Source organism: Octopus sinensis, linkage group LG6, assembly GCF_006345805.1.
Source record: "Octopus sinensis linkage group LG6, ASM634580v1, whole genome shotgun sequence".
NCBI classification, from domain to species: Eukaryota; Metazoa; Mollusca; class Cephalopoda; order Octopoda; family Octopodidae; genus Octopus; species Octopus sinensis.
In genome coordinates this window covers 59940545-59950154 of record NC_043002.1, presented here as the reverse complement: position 1 = coordinate 59950154, position 9610 = coordinate 59940545, and the positions used below count along the sequence as shown (strand labels likewise).

General features: G+C 37.6%; 1 long non-coding RNA gene across 1 annotated transcript in view; it reads left to right on the top strand.

Moving 5' to 3' along the window:
• LOC118763936 overlaps positions 1 to 4129 on the top strand; it is a 20293-nt gene extending 16164 nt beyond the window's left edge. Inside the window, exon 3 of the long non-coding RNA XR_004999708.1 lies at positions 4118 to 4129. This is a non-coding gene — a long non-coding RNA (uncharacterized LOC118763936). The remainder of the gene's footprint in view (positions 1 to 4117) is intronic.
• The last annotated feature ends 5481 nt before the right edge of the window (positions 4130 to 9610 follow it).

The window sequence follows — 9610 nt, the reverse complement described above, 5'->3', positions numbered from 1 at the left end:
TCTTGTGAGATTTTCCAACTATTTATCTCCTCTTGCGTAATAAATTTGCTATAATATTATCTCTTCATAAATCCTAGCTCTTTCATTCTTGTACTTATATTAAAACTTAGTTAAGCCTGGACAGAAAAGGAGACACTGTTAATCGTTTCGTAGTTCTCTCCGTATACCATCATCATGATTGTTATTCGAGGTCAAGGCCAACATTATTTAGAAGGAAATGTCTTAGCCAGCTGCATCGACTCGTTGATCTTTGTGTTATTATCCCCGAAAGGTTAAAAGGGAAGTTGAGCCCGGCGGAATTTTAAACTAGTGAGTAATTAGCAAGGGAAAAGGCATCGTATTACCTTTTTCCTGCGCTTTAACGACTCAATTACTGCCTCAATATGAATGATAATAATTGCAATAATGATAATATGAATCCTTTCTGCTACAGGCATATGGCTTAACATTTTAAGGAAGTGGGTTGTATGGTCGAATATATCAACGCCAGTATTCAAAAAATGAGACCTGCATTGGTGAATCGACGTGGCCCAATTCTACTCCACGGAAATGCAAAGCCACATGTTTCAAGAATGACGCTGCAGAAACTCACAGACATGGGATACGAGACATTACTACATCCTCCATATTCTTCTGATGCTTCACCCACTGACGACCATTTTTGAAGCATTTAAACACGTTTTAAGTGATAAAACTTTCAGGTTCAAACCAGAGGTAGAATCAGCTTTCAAAGGTTTCTTAGCGTCAAAGCCAATAAGCTTTTTATCAACGAGGCATAAATAATCTCGATGTCGATGGCAGAGATGCAGAGATGTTCATGGTTCATACTCTGACTAACCAAAATATTTCTATTGTTAATTTTTCTAGAATAATATTATTTTTCTGAAATCGGCCATTATTTTCGGAACAACCTAATAAATACAGAATTGAGTCGCTTCTGCGTGGTATATGACTTCTATAATTGGTTGCGTAATTTTAACAAAGAATATTTATACGGTCATCAATTAGGAACTTACCACTGATATGCAATTACCATAAAGTCAGCAGTATTACATCCCGGGAGAAAAAGACCTGGTTTAACCTGGGGGTTATCTGACAGAATGACAAAATAATTGCAACCTGGCATATGCCAATCCACAGACAAAAACTCGGAGCTAATTGACCACTAAAAATCGTTCTCAAGTCCGGTCAAGTGAGAAGTTAAGCTTTTGATCGGGAGAATATATATTGTTTTTAAGAAAATACCTCGTGTAAAAGCTATTTATCGAACGTTAAGCGGATAATACGAATATTTCATTGAATATAACTGGTTATCATGGAGATTTCGGTTGCTTCTTTAGACAATTCAAGAGGAATAGAGTAAATAGATTACATCGATCCAAGCACCCAACTGTTACTATTTTATTGACTCCGTAGCGATAAAAGGAATAGTCAAACTCGGCGGAATTTAAACTCACAACGTGAAGACTGACGAAATGCTGCTAAGCATTTTTTTAGTTCGACGTATTAACAACTCTACAAGCTCGCCGCCATGCTTTCACCAATATTGAATTTAGAAAACAAGCTATTTAACCGATCCATATATTCCAAATAAGAGATAATACTTTTGACCTAGAATACTGAGATTTTTTCGCAGCTGCTAACTGTAGTTCGTACATTTCTATTGTTTTATATGCGATATAAGCAACTTAAAATTTTAGTTATTTATACTGCGTAATCTGCAGTAGATCTACGTGCTTGTGCAGTTAACGCCTCAGTATTTACGACATATTATTCCATAAGCTATTCATGATACAATCAATCAGTCTAATCTTTCTATTATATCTCCACCAACGCAGATCCAAGGCAACATATATCTTACTTTTAATAGAACACTGTTTTACTCAAACCACCCTCTTTCTCTTTCTCTCTCTCCCTATGTTGGTCTAGTTACCTCTTTCTTTTGTGACATCACACTTTCTGCTCCTCCACATCGCCATTCTGTCTCATCCATTCCCACTTACTGTTTCTTTTTCTATATTACATGCTATTTTAACATGTATCCTTGCATATTACTTTCGTACTCCCGACATCCCTGCCAACATTTCCCCAAGTCATAAATAGTCTTTAATCATTAGTTTTCTGTTTTTTCATTATATTTTTCTTCTGTCAAGCAGCATCTCTTTGTTAATTCATTTACTCATTCCATCTCGCATCTCTTCATCTTTTTTGCAACATTGAATCACATTTATCAAATACTTTAAAACAGCAACTCAGTAATGCAGCTCATAGCTTTCGCTAGATTTCTGTCAAGCAATTCCAGTTTGGATCTAGATATATTTATTGCCCAAGAAAGTATTTCAATTGAATTTTTTTTCCCCTCTATCAACAAACTTTTCTATAATCTTCGTCCTTGTTCTCATCGATGCCGTCGTCGCTTACTAAACTAATTCTTATTTTATCGACCTCGAAAGAATATTTATGTGAATCTTATCCAGATTTGAACTTAAAGCGTAAATTTTAGTAAATATCACCTCCAATGGCAGAGTCTACAAACCCACATTACTTTCAACGCATTAAATATTAAGAAGAAAAATGAGTTTTTAAAAGGTCACAAATGCCTAAAATGATTGAGAGAAATTAAACAACACCGGCTCCAGGACGTGGCGAGTCCCCCACTTTATCTAACCTGTTATAATGAAAAATAATGATACTTGAAATAAAAACATTCTTTTCCAGTGTTGAGTGATTGAGTTGGCGGTCACATAATCTGAATCTCTTCCGTAGTAAAAGGAAGTTTCCTTATTTCCTGAGTTGTGGAAGTAAACCTGGAAGAAAATACATTCTTCGAGGCGCAATCTGAAATATAACAGTTTGCGGTGATTAAAGTTAACGATCAATTTAACAACAAAAGAAAAACAAGAGAAATACAGTTATAATGAGAGGAAACCATAAATAATAATAATGGTGATAATGATGATGATGATGATGATGATGATGATGATGATGATGATGATGATGATTATAATAATAATAATAATAATAATATAATAATAATAATAATAATAATAATAATAATAATGATATAAAAGATTAGCTACTGCAAAATTTTCTGCTCAATACCACAGATTTGCTTGTCAGTTGTTTGACCTTAACCAATTGACCATGTCCCTTATTGGCTGACGATATGCGCATCTCTGATCATGAGTTGAAGTAGTGGGGGAACACCATAGCCATGTGTTGGAAGGAATTCTTAGCGTTTTGGATAAATCACCTTTGGAAACATTGTTGCTTCGTTCAACATCCTTAAACAATCCTTATGCAGGGACCTTTTGAGCGAGATGGGCTACTCGACCAGAAGAAAATTCTAACTGGGTCACACCTGCAAGGTCATGCGTTGTTTATGACATCACCATGTCACGCACATATAGTTGTGATGCATGTGTACCATTATCAGACGGATAGTCGTGATGGGTATAATGGGCTTCGTATATTTTACCCCAGTGTCACTTTGATGGCATGCACTGCTTTCTCACTCAATAATAATAATGATAATGATGATGATGATGATGATGATGATGATGATGATAACGATGATGATGATGATAATGATTATGATGATGATGATGATGATGATAATAATAATAATAATAATAATAATAATAATAATAATAATAATAATATAATAATAATAATAATAAAAGACGAATATAGATCTGCTAGTCTTAAGAAGCGGCGCTATGAGCAATGCTTACATGTAGTGAACCCTAAACTGACAGATCCATCTCCTAATATAAGAATGGATGCTCGTCATGCTTCAAGGTCAACAAATCAAACAATAAACCGCATTGGTCATTGCGCGGATTACAAAAGACCACGTACCCGAAAATTGAACCAAATCCTGATTGAAAAATCAGTTACTGGATCAAATCTTCCCAACACACAGGAGCTGGACGAACCCCACAACCGGAATATTCCAACAGATGGCCATCCATGCTCATCACCAAATAATCAAAAGAAAAAGAAGGAAAAATGGTCTAGGGAAGATAATAAAGAAGTTCTTGAGGCCTTCTACCATGCCATATATTTCCCCACAGATAAGTCTAGCACTGTACAAGCATACTTAAACTGAAGACAGAAACACCCTGAAGTAAGACCCTACATAGACAGTAACAAGCTTGCCAATGTTAGAAGAAACATTATAAAAAAGAAATTACTGACTGAAGTAGAGATTGATCAGGTTAGACAAGCAATATCGGATAAAATGAACGAAGCTGCAGCTAGAGAAGATAATACAGAGGAAATGATTATAGACCAGCCCAGGGCGGATAAAAACGTAGAGAGGATTGAAAGAGTTAGTATAAGTGATAGGCAAAGTGAAATACGCCCTGAACCAATCATAAACACTAAGACAGATGAGCATCAAATAGATAAAGAAAGTCACACAAATATTGACCCAACAGAACTACATGAGCTAAAAAATCAAATCATGATTGAATGGCTGAAAATTAAAGAAACCAGCATGGATGAGCGTGATACACTTCCTAAAATCCGCAACTCTAACCAAAACATGAAAATAATTGGTAAAATCCGGCTTGCACTTAAGGATATAATTTCAGTTAATGATGTTGATATCACAAACCTCAACCACCTATACTATGCATCCCCGAAAATCTCAACGATCCTATGTGGTGTAAAGATTAGAAAACGGCAACAGTCCCACAAAAAGCCTTCTTGGCAAGAGCGTCTGCAACAACAAATTAAAATATTTAGATCTGACACTGAATATTTGAAAAACCTTAAGGCTCACAAGATTACCAAACCTACAAAAACCCAAAAATTACTGAAAAAATACAATATGAAAACTATACTTGATATTGATGCCACCATAGAAACCATCAAACAAAAGGTATCTGCCAAAGCTGCCCGCATAGCGAGGTATGAAAAGCGTGTTAGATTTTTCAAGGACAACAACATGTTCAAAAATAACATCAAGAATTTTTACAGGAAGATAGGAAAAACAGCGTTTACTGCAGGGTCTGTACCATCAAAAGAAGAAGTGCAGAGATTTTGGAATAAAATCTGGGCAGAAGAAAAAACACACAACGAAAAGGCCCCCTGGATTGACAGAATATCTACAGAACTGGACCCCTTAGAAGAGCAAAAGTGGGAGGGTGTCAAGGTAGAAGATATAAGATCTGCTCTCAGGAGGTCAAGCAAATGGAAATCTCCAGGAAAGGATAAAATTCCTAACTTCTGGCTGAATGCCTTCCCAGAGAGCCATGAACTGCTAACAGAACTGTACAATGATGTTTTGCAACACCCTAGTAGGATGCCTCCTTGGCTAGTTAATGGGTTAACATTCCTGCTTCCAAAAAGTGAAGAAACAAATGAACCAAAAAACTATAGACCCATAACCTGCTTAACAACTATGTACAAAACACTAACATCTGTCCTGACGGAATATACCTATAGTTTTTTAACAGACAGCAGCATATTCCCTAATGAACAGAAAGGATGTAAACGTGGATCCTACGGCTGTAAAGACCAACTACTCATCAATAAGATGATCTTAGAAGATTGTCACAAACGACACAAAAACTTATCAATAGCCTGGATAGACTATAAAAAGGCTTTTGATAGCCTACCACATAGCTGGATTAGGAAATGCCTTGAAATGTATAAGATAGCACCAACTCTGCGAAACTTCTTGACTGTAAGTATGAGATCATGGAGAACCACACTAACTCTGAACAGTGACAGTGAATCCCTAAATGCTGGTGATGTAAAATTTTCGTGTGACATTTTCCAGGGTGACTCACTGTCACCACTCCTCTTTTGTTTATCCTTAATACCTCTCTCAAAGCTGCTCAATGATGCGCAGTACGGGTATAAAATGTTTGATAAAAATATAAATCATCTCGTTTACATGGATGATTTAAAGCTTTTTGCAAAAAATGATCAACAACTCAAGGGCTTACTAGCGATAGTCAAACAATTCAGTGACGACATCAGAATGCAATTCGGCCTCGATAAATGTGCAAAGGCTACCTTTATCAAAGGAAAAATGACAGAAACATCTAACGTTAACCTTGACCAACAGAATGTCATAAAAGAACTAGACCCAGCGGAGAGCTACAAGTACCTAGGGATAATTGAAGGGAACGGAATAAGGCATTCAGAGATGAAGGAAAGGATCAGGAGAGAATGCTATCGAAAAGTGAGAGCAATACTCAAGACAGAGCTGAATGCAAGAAACAGGATCGAAGCAATCAATGCATTAGCTATACCAGTCGTGACTTACAGTTTCAATATTGTTAACTGGTCAATTACTGAAATATGTCAGCTCGACAGAAAAATAAGGAAACTGTTGACAATGCATAGAATGCACCACCCTAAGGCAGATGCAGAACGACTCTATCTGCCAAGAAAAGAGGGAGGCCGTGGTCTTTTGCAACTGGCAATAACAATGAAGATTGCTACAATTGGCCTAGACACCTACCTGAAAAACTCTGAGGGCTGGATGCTAAAACTTGTCTCAAAACATGAAAACAAGAAAGCATTATACTCAGTCACAAAACAGGCAAAGGAATATCTAAGTGAATTCCGAATACAACCGATTTCGGAATTAGAGATAGATATACAAGAAACAAGCACAGAAAAAGCTAGGCGCATGAAAACCCGTGCCAAAACTGCGGCCTTAGATATTCTGAATAATAAATGGCAAGAAAAACCTCTCTATGGCAAATACCCAAAGAGAGCGAATAATGCAGATATCGACAAAGCCCTGACCCATCAATGGCTAATGGCCTCTGGCTTAAAATCTGAAACAGAGGGGTTTATCATAGCAGCTCAAGATCAATGCCTACCAACAAGAAACTACCAGGCCAACATATTAAAGATCAGAAGCAGTCCAACGTGTCGTGTATGCAAGCAACAAAATGAAACCATTGACCATGTGGTCTCCAAGTGCAGTCTTCTAGCGCCTACAGAGTATCTCAACAGGCACGATAGAGCTGCACAATATATTCACTGGGTAATCTGTAAAAACCTGGATTTGCCCCATGAAAAAAACTGGTGGGAACACAAACCACCCCCAGTGCTTGAAAATGACCACATCTCACTCCTCTGGAACTTCACCATTCAGACTGACAGGAAGATAGATGCAAATAGGCCAGACATCATATTGAAAAACTTCAAACAAAGAACATGCCTCCTCATTGATATGACTGTCCCAATCGATATAAACGTATCTGTCAAGACCTACCAAAAACTGAGCAAATATAAAGATCTTGAAATAGAAATCAGCAAAATGTGGAAGCTGAAGACTAAAACAATACCTGTTGTCATAGGTGCCCTGGGAATGATAGCAAAAGGGGCTAACTCAGATACCAGGAAACCCAAAAATGGCAGAAGTTCAAAAGATAGTGCTCATGGGAACTGCTCATATCCTACGCAAAATACTCTCTATGTAATCTCAAGGTTTAAAACAAACATAATTTTCGGTTTAAAAAAAAAAAAAAAAAAAAAAACTTTTTTTTTTTAGACATTCATTAGTACAACACCCCCACCCCCAAATATATGGCACACTAGGCATAACAACAACATGAACTTCCAACCCTGTTGTCTCTTGACGTCTCTGGGTGAGACTTGGAGCCAACTTGTACAAATATAAAGCAAAAGTCAAACATAGAATAATAATAATAATAATAATCCATATTGTTAGTGAGTGCTGTAAGTTAGCACAACGCGAATACGAAAGGAGACACGACAATGTGGCCAGATATGTCCACTGGCTTTTGTGCGGTAGAGCAAACCACGAGGGAGCCGAACAATGATATGAACACAAGCCAGAGGGAGTAATGGAAAACGAACGTTAAAAAATACTCGGGGATTTTACTATGCAGTGCGATCAAGTCATAAAGGCGAGGCGACCAGATATCGTGATCATTCATAAATATGAAAACGAAGTACAGATAATAGATGTTGCAATACCAGGCGACCCAAGGGTGAGATGTAGGGAGACAAAAAAGAGTGAGAAATACCAGCCACTGCGAGACGAGATAGGAAAGTTGTGGCGCACTAGGAAGTTAATGGTAAAACCGGTGGTAACTGATGCATTAGGAGCAGTTTCTAAGGGCTTTGAAAAACATTAAGTCTCCAGATGATCAAGGAAAGAGCATTGTTGGGTACAGCTCGCATTCTAAGGAGAGTATTGTCTCTTTGAGTCACAGGAGAAGGCAGTACTTGAAGCCTTTGGTGATTTGTTATTGCTTACTTTCATGTAAAGATTAAACGGTAATTAAGAACTATCTGAGAGACTTTCAGAATAAGAACAATAATAACAACAGCTACAACAATTATGACAACGGCGAACACAATGACGGTGACGATGACGATGATGACGACGATGGTGATGGCGATGGTGATGATGATGGTGATGATGATGATGATGATGATGATGATGATGATGACGACGATATTGAAGGTGGTGGTGGTGATGTTGATGATGATGATGTTGATGATGGTGATAATAACGATGGTGATGATGATGATGATGGGGGTGGTGGTGGTTGTTGTGGTTATGATAATTATGATGATCCTGATGATTATGATGATGATGATCATGATCATGATGATCATGATGAAAGCAGCCACAACAATAGCAAAGGCAAGAACAGAACCGAATGACGACAGCAACTACGAAATTAATGCCTCATTGTAAACTTTCATAAAGGAAAAAGAAAAGGAAGGTGGTGGTTGGGGGTTCAAGTGAAGGAGGAGAGATAAAGCTTTGGATGTAGGAACGGGTGCAATGGTGTTTCTGCGAATTTCACACATTAAATTACAGTAAACAAGTCAGGCAAAGAGTTGCGATAAAAGTCGTTGCTTTCTGTTAGGAAATTGATTGAAACGTTGAAACATTGTGCAACCTTTAGGTGTTTGTTCCATGGCAGGATGGATGCACAGAATGACCTGACGATTCAGGAATATTAAAACAGCGTGCATATTGCAATATTGCACAAATGAATAACTTGATCTAATGTCAGGCGTCGTCGTTGTCGTCGTCGTCGTCCTCCTCCTCCTCATCATCATCGCCATCATCGTCGTCATCATCATTATCATGATCTGCATCACCATCATCATCATCATCATCATGATTATCGCCGTTGTCATCATCCTCTTCCACATCATTGCCATCATCGTCATCATCATCATTATCATGATCTTCATCATCATCATCATCGTCGTCGTCGTCGTCGTCGTCGTCGTCGTCGTCGTCGTCGTTGTCATCATCCTCCTCCACATCATCTTCATCATCTTCGTCATCATTATCATCGTCATCATCATTTTCCTCATCAATATCATCGTCATCATCATTATCAGCATAATCATCGTCGTCATCATTGTCGATATTATCATCGTCATACTCATCGTCTTCAACATCATCATCATCTTCATCACCATCAACATCGTCATCATCGTCATAATTATTATCCTCCTCAACATAATCTTCGTCATCATTATCATCATCATCATCGTCATCATCATCACCGTCATTATCATGTTCCTCATCATCACTATCATCATCATCATCATCATCATCATCCAGTATCATTGACATCATCGT